A 15,310-nucleotide genomic window follows, 5' to 3' on the forward strand; every position below is an offset into this window, starting at 1 on the left:
GGGAAAGTTTTAGATTTGAGTGTGGTTGGGCAGGATTGACCTCATTGGCTAATATCATTGAGGTGTAATACAGTTAAAATATTTCAAGTTTTTGAGGGAATGATTATAGATAAAATGTAAGTTGTGTTGAGCTTGAGACTAGAGTAGACCTAGGTGACTATAGGTGAGACTGGACCACTGATATTTTACTTATTTTCTTAAGTGCTATTAGTTTAAATTACTTTTTTTTTTTAATTACAAGAAAGTATTTATTGTCTGGCAGCTAGAGTCACAGTGTCTTCCTTCCTTGTCTCAGCTGCCTCTAATCTTGATTGCCTCCATTCATTATAAAACTTCACGGTCTTACTAGGGTGGTTTTGTATATCTCTCCTATTCAATGACAAGAAAGATGATGTGGCACCAGGAAGACTTGCCATAGCTAAGCTTGCTTTTGCAATCATGCTGCCTAACAGAGACATCTATATCTGTGGAATTTATGACTAGACTCTGTGCTGCATCAATGTGAGGAGGGACTCTCGTTGTCGCCTCACCCTAATAAATCTTCCTGTTCTGTAAATATATAAATCATAGGAAAATCACCAGAGTGGTTGATTGATTGCTCCTTTTTGCCTCATAGCCACGATCTTCCATCATTATGAAGCAGTCTAAACTATTCTTACCTCATTCTAGAAATCATTTTCTTACAACTAGAACTGGCCTTTTTTTTCTTTAACCCACAGAACTATTTCTATCCTGTGACACTACACATAAGAGTCTCCACTTTCCATATGCCAGTATAATTATTATTTTGAATGGCTGTTGACATACCCTTGCTGAGTAGTTGCTTCTCCAATCTAAACATGTGGAATTAAACAAAGCAAAACAAGCAAGGAAAAAATATCTTGAAAATTTGCATAGGTTGGCCTATCTCGGTAGGGCATTGAACTTGTCACATTCCACAGCTCAGCAAAGTTTACTTCTCTGAATGCCTGCCACTCGCCAATGATTTGTCTGTAAACACAAACATTCACTAGTGATTTGCACTAGTCAGCAAAGAAATGTGAACTGACCACCACAGAAAACAAACTACCCTGACAATAAGGGCTCTGCTGGGTTGGAGCTGGGTTGGAGCTGCACAGTGGAAGAGAGTTGGAATGTTTCATGTTCAGAGCAAAGTCACCTCTCTACCTCTAGTCCTCTATATATCCATGCATGGTTCTCCTAGGTCTGATACAACATCCTATCACTACCAAGTAAAACCTTATGGATGTGTTAATAGACCACTAATTTCCACCAGTCCCATAGCTTAAAATGCTAGAAGATAACATAAGAAATCTATGGCAGAAAAATCCCATTTAGTTTGCACCAAGGCACTAGCATAAGTGCCTTAGTGTATGTGTGTGTGTGTGTGTGTGTGTGTGTATGTGCACATATGTTACTCTGTAACTATAAACAAATCATGAAACCATTTCAACATTGGGGCATGTAATTCTGAACAATCCAAATGTGTTCTTGGACCATGGTCACACATAATTGGGTCAGAATAAACTGTGTCTTTTTGTCTTTGAGGTGACACCGTTGTTTTGTTTTACACTGGCAAGCAGGATATCTCTTTTCATTATTATCAAACCCTGGGATACCCTGGCCCACGTTTATTGATTGAAATGTCATGCAGTTGGAATATGTTTAAGGAAACATGTGAAGCATAAGTATATTGTATAGCAAGTTACAGCAAGTTTGACATTTAATATCTATGTTACATAGTACAGTAAACATTATAAATATTCCTATTTTATAATACTATTTTATTGCAACCTAAACCTATTTTCTTGCAAGTTTGCTATATCATGAAAAAGAAAAAGAATATTCAATCACCCATAAAACAATGTATCTGAGCATTTTCTTTGACATTGCCTTTTGTCTCTTGACACATTTTCTAGTTTAGTAACTACATGTTTCATCTTCTCTGGACATGGCCCCTATTGTTGGAAGATCTTCCCAATGAAGAACACATTAGGGATCTCAATTATATGTCTGTGGAAGAACCTGACAATTTATGAGAATAGCTTTTTGATATCTCATTTAAAATGTTAGCCCTGTGTGTTGCAGAGGTCACTTGGAGGTTAGGAGCACACACTGCTCTTGTATGGACACAAATGTTGTACATAGCACCTATGTTGGGTGGCTCCCAACTGCCTTGAACTGTGCCTCCAGGCAATCTGTTGATCTCCTGTGGCTCTGCAGGCATCTGTATGCATATGAATGTAACCGCACATAGAAGCATACATATTTTTAATTAAAAAATTAATGTCAGCCCTGAGAGCATCCCTAAGTGATGCTTCTCTCTCCCTGTTAACACTAGCTCATTAAGGATAGACCAGCCTATTATCAATTATCTTCAGTGAAGTTTAACATAAACAAAACTTTACACATAAAACTTGTCCTATCTAAAAAAAAATGCAGAGACAAAGATGGAGCAGAGACTGAGGGAATGGCCAACCAATAACTGGCCCCACTTGAGACCCATCCCATGGGCTACCACCAATCCCTGCCACTAGTAATGATACTCAGTTATGCTTGCATTCAGGAGTCTAGCATAATTGTCCTCTGAGAGACTTCACCCAGCAGCTGACTGAAACAGATGCAGAAACCCACTGCCAAACTCTTATGGAAGAGGTTGGGGAAGGATTGAGGACCCCAGTAGGGATAGGAACCCCACAGGAAGACCAAGAGCTAACTAATCTGGATCCTTGTGGGCTCTCAGAGACTGAACCACCGACAAAAGAGCATATATGGCCCCCAGCATATATGTAGCAGATGTGCAACTCAGTCTCCATGTGGGTCCCCAACAACTGGAGCAGGGCTGTTTCCAAAGTCATTGTCTGTATGTGGGATCCATTCCCCAACTGGGTTGCCTTGTGTAGGCGGAAGAGGATGTGTTTAACTTACTCTGTAGGGACTGAATGCTCTAGGTGTGTGTGTGTGTGGGGGGAGGGTGGTAGAAAGGGGAGAAAGGGAGGGAGTCTGGGAGAAGGAACTCCGCGGGGGGACACCATTAGTGAGAGCAGTAATTAGGATGTGAAATTAATTAATTAATCAATTAATGGAGAGGGAAAGAGAGAGATGTCATGGATATTTCCATCTGCTTCTCTGCTTTTTTTTTTAAAATAAGATTTTCCAAGAACGGAATCCCTTTTTACCTAAAGAATCCCCTCTACACTCAAACACTAGCACATACCCTGTCTCTCTAGTAAAACACCCCGAGTTCTAAGGGACACAAAATCTCTGCTTTCTTTACATAACAGAACTACACAAAATATGTGTGTTCTTCAAGAGCTCAAAATGCAGCTGTCATACTAATAGCTGATTATCAAGTTTCCATTTCCTGGGCATTTGCTGTATATCTATACACTGATGTGGGTGTTATTTTACTTTTCAAAGGAAGAAACTGCAGCTAAGAGGATGTCTTTCTCACTGTGATAGTTATAACAAGGTGTGACCTCAGCTTCCTAGCTAGCCTGGCTCTGTAACAGCTCTCTGTGACCTGGTCAGTCTGAGTCTATCCCCTGCTCCCACTTCCTCTGTGTTTAGCATAGTTTACTTTTATTTTGCTTTAACATATAGAAAATGTAACTGCATAGAAAGTTGAAAAGGAATCCTAAGGGCACAGTGATGCTTGCTACCATAAGTCAGCATACTCTTATTCATTTTACCCCGTGCTCCTTTCCTTTGGTGGAGTTTTACTGCATACATCGTAGTTGAGGAATTACATTCAGATGAAGGGCACACCCTTGAAGAACTGAGAAGTTGGCACAGATAAGTTGCATCAGTTGGCACCATACCCCATCTCTACTTCCCAGGCTCTCTTGCCATCCTGGTCTCCAAGTCACCATCGTGGTTGCCCAGAGCCATCCTCCATGTGCCACCACGTCATGTTACCTAGTCACATTCCTTATGGCAGGCTATCCAGCTGTAGTTCTTCTGTGTTGTGTCCTGCTCCTTTTCAAAGGTAGATGTAAAGTATGCACTAATGAGTGCTCTCCCCACAGGTCTCCATCTCCTCACCATGGCAACTTCAACACACTTTAGTGTAAGCCAGCTGGAGAGATTCTGCCAGCCAAAGAGACCTGGATGCGAGTATTTCTGGCAGGGTAAATATATTTCTGTTGCAAGACTTTTTGACCTTCTTAAGTAATGTATTTAGCCTATGCCAAAGAGCCTATGATAATGAATCAGATTTGCAGGTTTTGATAATAAGCAGCTAAAGAAAAGAGGCCATTTCAGTAGTTCTGGGGGTGTGAAGTACACAATAGAATGGTATCAAAGAGACAGTCAGTTTAAGTGCTAGTATTCTCCCACTCCTCTATTTAAAACAGTGTGACATAGAATTAATTTTTTTACCTCCAATCTTATGATTAAAATATAATATAGAGATCTTTATAATTATGTATAAATACTAGTTATGAACTTGGTTACCTGCTACATCTCCTGTGACTTGATGCAACTCCAAATTATGTCTTGACAATCACCTTTGTTGGAATATGGCTGGTTTCCATATTTTATTTATTGTAAAGGGTACTGCAGTGAGCATGGGAGGCAGAGTCTTTTTCATACAGCCTTTACATTCATTTTGGCTATACTTACTATCACCTCACTTCTGAGGCACAGAGACTCAGATATTTATGTGACCTTCCTAGCTACTGTGTTATTTTTGTCTCCTGAGAGATGAAATTCCCACAAAAGGATTCATTCCAATAATTTTCATTAACTCCAACTATGCCATGGAAAAGGAAAATATGTAAATTGGCCCCACGCTGCAAATGGATAAATAACATAATTCACTGAGATTCATGGGAAAGGAGTTGCCATAATTTTTTTCAATATGTCAAAGTCATTTCAGTGGTAAGTCCTGTGTTTATTGAATATGACTGTGCATTTTGTTGGAAATAGATACTTTAAATGATCATTCAATTAATCTAATAATTTTGACTTATGTTCAATACCATTTGAAAATTTGTTTCTCTCTTCCTCCATCACTTTGATCAATTTGTGACACCAACAGAACAACATGTTGACAATGGCAATCCAAATGAAGGCATATAATTTGTTGATCTATGATTTTATATTCATGATTAGTTTTGAAGCTGAAGAATGGGCTCTATCTTACTCTGCCCCATTATAAATCATCTGAGCTGAATTTAACTGTTCCTGGACATAACTCAATGGCTGTTATACAGAACATGTTTAGCATTATCCACTGAGCAAGAAACCCTTGTGATTGTGAGTAATCATACTACAGGGGTCCATACTGGTAGAGTAACAAAGTAACCCACCCCAAGTTGTTCAGCCAAAAGAATCTCTGTAGTTCAATAAATGCTAGAAACTGAATAGTAAGTGTTGAAAATGAATTACTATTGCTTTTTAATATATTATTTTTCAACCTTCAACCAGAGATTAGAAAAATATCAATAGGACACTAATGTGTGGCTAGAACACTGTACTTTGAAGGGCCAATGGTTTGGTTGTATGATAACTTTCACAGGACACATATGACTTAAAACTTCTATTACTTTCATTCCCAAAGTTCTTTTCTCTGGATTTATTGTACAGCACATATCATTGCACCATCAAATACCAACAAAATTCAGTTATAATTATTCTAATATATGTCAATAGCCAAAGTAATACACCTTTACTATTTCCTCATTTCCTTCCATGTATATATTTTTGTCTTTTTGTTGTTGTTGTTGTTGTTTTGTTTTTTTGTTTTTTGAGACATGGTTTCTCTGTAGCCCTGGCTGTCCTGGAACTCACTTTGTAGACCAGGCTGGCCTTGAACTCAGAAATCCGCCTGCCTCTGCCTCCCAAGTGCTGGGATTAAAGGAGTGGGCCACCACGCCTGGCTTATTTCTGTCTTTTTCATTGAAAACTAATTTGTTGTATACCATCAGTGAATAATAACCAAGTGGATTAGAAGAAGACAATGTTGGAATTATTAGACTGAAGGTTTCTGAATAAAAACGCATGCCACTGATGACTCGCAGGGCATATGTGACTCTGCTAGTCACTGTAGTGCTGGGCTTCAGTTGCCTCTTTTTGTGGCAATAATCTGATTGTTAAACACCAGTCTGAATTTTGACAAGTAAAATTTGTCTTCTTTCATTTCTTTATAGGTAAACTAGGAGCATATGTGATTTACTGCATATAGATGTTAGAAGTGTCAGAAAGAGGGAGCCTGCACCTTCATTCACTGTATTATGACTGGTGATGATGATGAAGAAGATGATGAAGATGATGATGATTCATCCAAACAAGAAAAAGACAGGAAGCATACTTTCACAAATTGAACACAGTGCTTTTCACACACATACAGTATTCTGTATATCAATTCCACAGGCAATTAAAAGGCTACAGATACAAGGGATATTTGCTGTACTGCATACTGCCAAATGAAATATGTTCTTGTGAAGGTATTTCCTGCTGAAATAACAGATCTAAACTGATACAAACCCAAATAGAAAAATGTCCACACAGTAAATATTTCCTATAACTAGTCTAACAAAATATGCTACGTCAAAATATATATAAATTAACTTTATGATTACATCCAATATTTTTATAGCCTTTTACCCATTTTAGTAGAGTTTCCTGTAATTCAAGTGGCATTGTTAATATTAGCTTCTAATTAATTCAAATGATAATGTGAATAGTGCTGCCTTTAATAACTAATCTTGGTTTTATGTTTTAATTAATAAATTTTTAAAACTTAGTATATAAGTTAGTCAGTCTCTGGAGCAATGATTAAAAATCAAAGGTAAGTCATAGGAATGGCAAGAACTTGAGGCATCCTCTTCTCTCTCTGCTTTTATATTCTGTGCTTTGGTTTGTTTGTTTGCTTGAATTATGGTTTCCTCTCTTTTGGAAATGGTTCAATTATGCAGCTTGGGCTGGCCTTGAGATTTCAACCCTCTTAACTAAGCCTTTTAAAAGCTGGGATTACAGATGTGTACTACCACATCAGGACAGGTCTTAAGCAAACACTCTTTCAATGCTGAAAACTGAAAAATATGCAATATTGTCACTGGGCTAAGTGGAACTCAGGGTCTTCTTCATACTAGGCAGACCTTCTACGACCAAGCTATATCCTCAACTCTACAACCTACTTCAGGTAAAAGTAATAGAATTAAAAATTTTTATTTAACTCATACTAAAAGTGAGTTGTGATCTTAATTCTTCAAGATAACTGTTTAAATATTAAGATTGGTGCTACATTAAAGATTTGTATTCTGAATACAAATTCGAATTTGTATTTCAATTTGAAGATTAAAAACTTACACCAGACCTGATGCCATTAAAACTAACTAAACATCTAATGATCAATCACAGTTAGTTGTATGCAGAAGTATTCTAAGGCTCGAATGTAATAAGTTTATCAGAAATGTATAAAGACTTACAGTAAAATCTCTATTTTAAATGAGAGGAGAGCTATGAGGGGAGAAAGAGTGAGTGAACACGTCAGAATACAGATGAGGACTTATTGTTTGCTTACTTATAATCATTGGAAGAGTTGCATTTATTATTTCTGAGATTTTTTAATGTAGTTGAAAAATAATAATTAACTAACTATATAAATGTTGGCAATTCAAAAACCAGACACCTGACTCATTTAAAAATTTAAAGGCATGCTTTATTCATTTGGTTTAGGGACAGAAACTTATTACAGAACAAGGCTAACTTTGAACTAATGATTCCCCTGTTTTACTGAGTGCTAGGATTTCAGTTATGCACCACCATGCCTCCCCATCCCCCAAAAGGTTACTTCCCAAAACAATTGTTTACAGAGCACTGTGAGGCATCTGCTTTTGTCCATGCCCAAGACTTATCTAAGATTTCAACCATCTTTCAGAATTTTTTTCTGAATATTTTCATCAAATCTGTGCACGCGGTGACCTATATGCCTCATTATTGAACTTCTTCACATTTATATGCAAGGGAGGAATTCTTCCTCTTCTTTCATTTAAAATGATATACAATATGATTCAATGCTGCCTGAAGACTGAATAACATAGTAGAAATACCAGAATAAATAATGTCTTAGAAGCCTGGCAGATTCCACTGTGGTACAAACCAATTCTGATCTCTGCTGTTGCTTCAGTTTCCCAGTCTGTGAGACAATTACCCAGGAATCATCAACAATCAACTGACTTACTATTTCTCTGATTCCATAACTTGAGAGCTACATCCAGATGCATGTATTAAGATGGGCTCCATATTAATAAAGCCAATGGAATGCTCTTGGAAGGAGCTTACTTACTTGGAAAAAGAAATGAATTTTTGTACCTTATTTTTCAGTTGAAGAATTGGCTTTTCAGCCCAATGAAACAAATGAAAACAACTTTTATTCTCATATTGCCTGCATGTTTATGATTTAAATGAACTATGGTATAACTTACAAGCTAAAAATAATGTTCTTGCATTCTTATCATTTTAAAATCTACTATACTAATCTTATTTAGAAGATTAAAATTGATGAAAATTATGGAGAGAGGATTTCTGATGGAAAGTGCTAGACAAAAATGTAAATGATTATAAGTCAAAGCTAAATTATATATGTGTATGTGTGTGAAACAACCATGGTAACCAATACCATCTATATCTATATCTATATCTATATCTATATCTATATCTATATCTATATCTATATCTATATCTATATCTATATCTATATCTATCTATCTATCTCTCTATATATATATATCTTTAATTAAAATGTCATTATTTTCCAGTTGCTTACTCCCTGTGCTTTACCGTGACAGAAACCAGCATTCATACAAAAATAGTTCAATCCTAATCAGGATGAATTATTCATACTGAAAAGAGAATGGTTTTTAGTTTCATCTTCCTTTAGCTGCCTTCAGTGGATTGTTTCTGGGTAACAAATTTATGTTTCAAACTTAACAAAAACATAAGAGTTAGCTAAGGAAAATACTCTGCTCTTGCTGTGGGCATTTACCTCACACTATAGTACCATTATTCAATAAGAATGATGTCGTATTCTCTTGGGTGTTAAAGTTATGTGGAATTAATATGAATAATCAAAAGCCAAGCTGAAACTGTTTCATTGCCACATAGCTAACTAAGCCACTCCTTCTTTTGTGTTCCTTTTTCTTCAATCTGCAAATCCTCCAGTACGAAGCCCAGACCTGCCTGATGTCTTCCTCAGTCACCATCCACTTTATTTTGTGAGATAGAGTCTCTCACTCACTCTGAAGCTCACTGGTTGGCTAGGTTGGGTAGCCAGAGAGCCCCTAGGATCCTCCTGCCTCCACCTCCCAGTGCTATAATTACAGTAGCACTCGGCCATGACGGCTTTTTAAAATGGATTCAGGAGATCTGGACTCAGGTCCTCATACTTGCAGAGGGAGCATTTTACACACTGAGCCATCTCTCCAGTCCATGAATCAGTGTTTTGTGTGTGAGTGGGTTAAGTCATATGAAACTCTTACTAGTCTCTCATGCTTTGTCAATATTGATTCTTCTCAAACATATTTCTACTGTGGTACTTTGCTTGTTTGGCAACTTTCTCTATCCTAGCTCAGTGCTGGCACCTTGTGCTGTGGACCCTTCCTGTTCAGGTTCACCAATTCCTGACTTATATCTCCAGCTCTGTTCCTCCATGGTAGTTAGACTAGACTCCAGAGCGTCTTACTCTTTGTCCCCCAGAGATAAAAAGACCACGGCTAGTTATATCCCTCAATAGAGATAGAAAAAGATCCTACCATGCTTTCAAGGGGGTTCCCTCAAGAGTCAATGATTTTTGACTAGGTCTCATCTCTTTTTTGATTTTTATTAATAATTTATACTCTTTGACATTTTAATTGATGCTACAATGAATCTTGTTCATGTCTACCTCTCACTCCATATTCCTATTCCCTAGGCATCCATTCAATACATTTTTTTTAGTTGCATGTATTTTTAAATCATTTTCTTACAATTCCCTGAGTCCAGTTGATGCTGTCTGTTATGTTTTAAGGAAACCAGGGATATATATATTTGATAGAGTGAGGTATGGTGCGGTGGAAGGGGTGCCTCTGTGGGCCCATGCTGAGACATCCCTTCCCTCTCAGGTACCAGTTATATGACAGATAAAATATGGAATACAGTTTATTTAGGGCATGCGGAAGGGCTTTGGAGGAATAGATACAGAGAAGAGGATATATATATATATATATATATATATATATATATATATAGAGAGAGAGAGAGAGAGAGAAGAGTAGAGGCTGGCCATGAACATGTGGAGAGAAACGGGGGAGGGGAATGGGGAGAGAAGTGACAGAGAAAGAAGAGAGTAAGGGAGTGAGGAGGGGGCAAACACTTGCTTTTATACTGAGTCAGGCATACTTGGCTGTTGCCAGGTAACTGTGGGGCAGAGACTAGAAGGAGTGCTAATTCTGTCCATGTGTGCATGGGTGTGGGCTGTCCATTGGAGCATGAAGACCTACTAGTGTGCACATCATTAAAGATAATTAACTCTTCCTTCTCCAGCAGCTGCTGGTAGCTCATCTAGACATGAGACCTTATGAGACTCTTCACTATTCATGCTGAACTGGCTTGAATCTTTGCAGACAACCACAGCTGCTGTGAGTGCCACAGCCACACCATGCCCAGAAGACAATGCTTCACAATGCTCCTCCCCACATTACAGCACTTACACTCTTTCTCCTCAGAGTTTTGTGTCTCCTGAGCCTCGTTCTGGGGTAAGAATAAAAGAATACTGATAATGATTTGTAACTTTAATTTTTTTCAAACCTTATTTTTAAAGATGGCTGTTAAACACATTAACCTTCCTTATAACCCACCACCTACCCGAGGTAGTAAAAAAGAAAGGGTACAGGGGAGATGGAATTGTTTAGAAAGGTTCTTGGAAGCAACTCCCATCTGTGTTGGAAACTAGCGGTTCAGTTCACAGGTTAGCAGGCAGTGGCAGCTCAATCCACTCATAAACACCTTTCCAATATACCAACAGTCCATTTGGCAAAACTGGGTTAGCATCAGTGGTGACATGACCTAGCAGAGACATCCAGGCCTGAACCTTGGCTCAAATCAACAGGAGGGACCAACAGGAACACCAGAAGTTCTTAGCCGTGCCTCTCTCAGGGAAGTGAAGATCAGAGAAGACTGAAGGAGAACCACAAGCATTGTATAGATTGCTGTATCAGTAAGTCAAGCTCTGGCTCCATCACTCCATGGAGTCTTAGTTATACCCTCCAAATACCATGTGTCCTCCACATGCTTTGCCTCTTCATGAGTCTTGCCTCAGCAAGTGTCTTGCCTCAGCATGTGCATCCAATCAGCTTGAGTCCGTGGAAGTGGCAAGAAACTGCAATATACCACCAGAAGGTTTTTGTTGTGGTTTTCTCTATTGCTATGAGGGTCTTTGAGACTTCCCTGACTCATAAAGCAATTCCTATTACTTGGTACTAAGAATTTTCTTTAAGAACTCATGGCTTTTAGAAGCAGCATTATCTAGCCGGGCAGTCTAATTTAGTTACTTTTTTTTTTTTAACATTTAAATTTTCTTACAAAGTAGTAGATTTCTGTAGTGTGTGTGTGTGTGTGTGTGTGTGTGTGTGTGTGTGTAGGATTTTTGATGTTGTATAAAAACCAACTCCAGCCCCTGGTATCTCCCATTTCCTACCACAATTCTCATTCCTGCTTAAATTGTGTAACCCTAAGAGGCCCCCTCTGTACTTTCCTTTTACTTATATTCTATTACACCTTTCTTGTAAGGCAATCCCCTACTCCACTGGTCCCATACTAGTTTGGTTTTTGTTGTTGTTGTTGTTGTTTTGTTTTTTGTTTTTGATTTAACAGGTACACAAATCATTCAAAGCTCAGATTCACATAGGAGGAAAAAAAAAACAGTGCCATTTTTTCTTGCTGGGATTGGACAAATTGTTTTTTTCTTTAACATAGAATAAAATTCCATTGTGAGCATCTACATTTGCATTATCTAATCATCAGTTGATGGACATCAAAGTTGTTTCTATTTTCTTGCTATTGGGTGATAAGCATAAATGTGCAGGACTCTTTCTCATAGGAGAGTCCTGCGGTTGCATGTGCAAGAATGGTGTATAGCTAGGTCATATGGTGGTTTTATTTTTAGCTTATTCAGTAACTTCTGTCGTGATATCCACAATAGCTACACAAGCCAATACTCACACCAATGGTGGATATGGTTTCTCTGTTACCCACATTTACATTAGAATTCATTGTTATTTGATCTCTTGATGACAGCTATTCTGTTTTCTGTCAGATGAACTCTCAAAGTAGCTTTAATCTGTATAACACATCTGATAGCTAATAATGTTCTTCTAAGAATTAGCTACTTTTATCTTTTCTTTTTAACTCTGTTCAGTTCTATAGTATGGTTGGGGTTAGGCTTTTTGTTTTCTTTTACTCTAAATATCAGATTACATGTATGTGTGTGTGTGTGTGTGTGTTGGGGGGGGGTTATACATGTCAGGGGAGGCCAGGACAACTCTGAGGGTTGGTTCTTTCCCACCCACCTTTATGTGTGTACCCAAGATGACACTTAGGTCATCACTGTGCTTAGCAAAATGCTTTGACCTCTGAGCTCCTTGGTGGCCATGTTTATTTTCTTGATGCTCAGTTTCTTGTGTTCATTATATAGTCTAGATACTAATTAACTGTGGGATATGTGGTTAGGAGAGTTTCCTCCTGTTCTGTAGGTCGTCTTGTAGTTGATGGTTTCTTCTGCTGTAGAGATGCTTTTGAGTTTCATGGGATCCCATTTGTCAATTGTTTTTCTTATTTCCTGTGCTACTAGAATCATATTCAGAAAGTCCTGGCCTGGGCCTGTTGGTTAAAGTGTATGCCCTGCTTTTTCCTGTAGAAGTTTTAGAGCACCAGGTCTTCTGTTGAAGTCTGTGATCCACTTTGCAATGAATTTTGTGCAGGATGAAAGATAATTACGTAGTTGCCCTAGTTTATGTGTTGATATCCAGTTTTTCCAGCACCATCTGTAAAGATGCTGGTTTTTTCCCCTTTCTCTTTCGAACATAACTTTTTTGTTGATGGTTTTGTAGGGATTTCATATAATATACCTTTATCACATTAGATTTCCAAACCTTCCTTGTCCCCACCAGAAAAAAAAAGTCCAATAGTGTTATCTATATACTCACTGAGGCATGGTCAAACTCTCAATGGCCTGCCCCTAAACGAAGCTGAGTCCTTCCTTTGCATCCCTGCTGAAAGTTATTTACCCTGGAAAGGGGCACCCCAGCACAGTTTTTAAGAGTTCTCTCCAGCCGGGCGTGGTGGCGCACGCCTTTAATCCCAGCACTCGGGAGGCAGAGGCAGGCGGATATCTGAGTTCGAGGCCAGCCTGGTCTACAAAGTGAGCTCCAGGACACCAGAGCTACACAGAGAAACCCTGTCTCAAAAAAACAACAAAAAAAAACCAAACAAACAAAAAAAAAGAGTTCTCTCCAATGGCTTACACTGTTATTATGGGGGGGGAGGGGGGTGAATGTGGGATGGATGTAGAGGTTTTCACAGAAATCCTCCGTGTCCCTCTTTCTCAACGGTGTGTCTGGAGTTGTTACGCCCTGAGTCCTCAGGAAACCCAGATGAGCCCAAGAATTGTGAAGTTCGATGCAACTTGCAAAAGAGTCTATTATCTTGAGTCCTGACTCAGATCGCAAGCCTCCCACCTTCGATGTAGGTGATGGCATGTGACCACGCGTTTGGAAATCATTTGGTTTATATACAGTGCAGTGAGAAATTCTTTGAATGCTTAGGGTGAAGGGGAGTGGAGGTAGAGTTAGGTAGGTTGCAACTCAAACACAATACCATTTAGTTGGACGGAACTGAAGCTGGGAGGGAGATTAAAGAGTGTCCTTTGTGGGGTTATCAGGAACTAATTTTATGGCATGCCATAACTGTCTGTGACCTCTGCTTACTTTTTTTTTCTATGATTCAAACATGGAGCCCTAACCTTATTTGAGTTTGTTATTTCTTTAAGGACAGGCACCTGGAGAGTTTGGCCATTTATCAGAGAGAGAGAGAGAGAGAGAGAGAGAGAGAGAGAGAGAGAGAGAGAGAGAGAGAGAGAGAGAGAGAGAGCTATTTTTTTGGCGATGCAGAGGTGGGGAGGTGGTCTCAAGCTAGTCTTTATGATCCCTCAGGGTGTTTTCATTAAGGGGACTTATGGGCAGTGCCATTTTAATGCCAGACTGGGTTCCCTCTGAATGGCCTGAGAGGGGGAGGGAGCCCTGAACTTGCTGCAGGAGGATGCAGAGCAGAAGCCAGCTGCCTGCCTACTGTGCTTGCCACAGATGGGAGGGAGAATGGGAGCTTCTATTGGAAAAAAAAAGTGGAGGTAAATTGTCTGCACACAACACTGGAGTCTCTTTGGTGAGAAACAGGACAATTAACAGCAGAGAGTTAGCATCAATAATTTGGGGGCTACACCAGAGTCATCCTCATCACTGTGAAAGTAGCTTCTTTGCTCTTTACTGACTCAGGAATGTGGGTTACAGGCTTCCAAGTGGTTTCTGGTATCAGCACAGACCATAAACTGCTCCAGATTGCAGTAGAACCAAGGACCAGATAAAGACCTCCAGTGCAGCTGGGATCACAGAGATCAATATGGCTTCTGGCTGAAGCATAAACCCCTGACCTTCACCCAGCATCTGGTGGCAACATAGGCCTTGGATATTAACACAGACTGGGCTGCAGTAGGACCATAAACCCAAACATGGGCCTCAGTGGCAGCACAGGTCCAGACACCCACATAGACCCAGGTAGCACTGCATGCCACCCACATTGATGTCTCCTCCCTCTCCCACAGCACTGCCTATTAACATCAACATGGCTTCATGTTGAAGCACAGACCACAGACTTACATGTGCTCTTCAGTGGAAGCTCAGGAAATAGCCATCACACCGACCCAGCTGCATTAAGACCATGGACCAGACATGGCCTTTGATAGCAGCCTGGACCTGGTCACCACTGCAGTCTTAGGTCACTCATACCAGAGTGGTCCAGAGGTGCAGCATGCCCCATGGACATGACCACAGACTCAGGCCACAGCACAAGCCATGAACAACTGCATGTTGTCAGGTGACAACACAGTTCTCAGACATCAACCAAGACCTCAGCCACATCAGGGGCCTCAGCAGCATTACAGGACATGGTGGTCCTCCTCTGAGGAGGTCTAACCTAGAAAGTGGACCATTCCTCATCTCAGGGCTTGGTCATTGTTTAGATCTCAGACAATCCTAGTTGCAGGCAGCTTGTGAGG

Source organism: Mus caroli, unplaced genomic scaffold, assembly GCF_978045245.1.
Source record: "Mus caroli unplaced genomic scaffold, Mus_caroli_1 scaffold_11, whole genome shotgun sequence".
Lineage (NCBI taxonomy): Eukaryota > Metazoa > Chordata > Mammalia > Rodentia > Muridae > Mus > Mus caroli.